Source organism: Cibotium barometz, chromosome 59 (genome assembly GCF_041138505.1).
Source record: "Cibotium barometz isolate CiBa-2024 chromosome 59, ASM4113850v1, whole genome shotgun sequence".
Taxonomy (NCBI): Eukaryota; Viridiplantae; Streptophyta; class Polypodiopsida; order Cyatheales; family Cibotiaceae; genus Cibotium; species Cibotium barometz.
Window position 1 is genome coordinate 8203591 of NC_141104.1, and position 916 is coordinate 8204506.

A 916-nucleotide genomic window follows, 5' to 3' on the forward strand; every position below is an offset into this window, starting at 1 on the left:
ATTACAATTACTAAGAGTGGTGTTAAAAGATAAGGCTATAAGCTTGTGTGCGACGTCTATAGAGGGGCTATTAATACCATTTGGTCACTAAGGCCACCGTCTAGTGTTTAACTTAAACCTAACATGTCAAGTTGCTTAACCATAGCTTCTCCTCATAATGGGGTCCTTATAAAACACGAGCTAACTAAACTCAATACAAAATAGAGTAAGGGTGGGCATTCATAGCTAACATGGCGTGGTGTGTTTGGGCCCTTGAACCAAGGTCACACACCCATGCAGAGGTGCCAACAAGGGTTGAGCCCTATTCATAGAGCTTGATTTTGGGTGTGTTGTGGCCATGGTCATCATACATGAATCTTACGTTGAATTCACAAACACACATGGATAAGCAAAATTCTTTCATTTGGCATGATTTGATAAGGGGAAAAACGAGTTGTTTGGCACTTTTTCATTTCACAATGGTCTGCACACACACAATTTTGGACCCACCATAAAGACGAGTCACGGTCAACTTTCCAAAAAAACTTGACGGACATCCCACATACATGGCAAAAAAAGACAAATTAATTGAGCTCATCAAGATTTGAACGAAGGACAACCTAGGATTACCTTTTGATGATGAGTAATCAAATTTGACACAGGAAGGAGATGCGACTTGCAAGTTTTTCACTGTTGATATGTAATTTTTGACAGTCGACAATCATTTCTACAAGTATCTTACATCCAAAATACCCTTCTACAAGTATTTTTACATCCAAAATACCCAAAAACGTACATGACGCCTGTGAATGTCAAAAATCAAGCTTGAATCAACCCACTAACCGCATGGCCAACATCAACTTGATAGCATAACCTTGTCCGAGGGATGGTGGGCTCCATTTGTGAATCCGGCCTAAATCCATTTTGAAACTCCCTT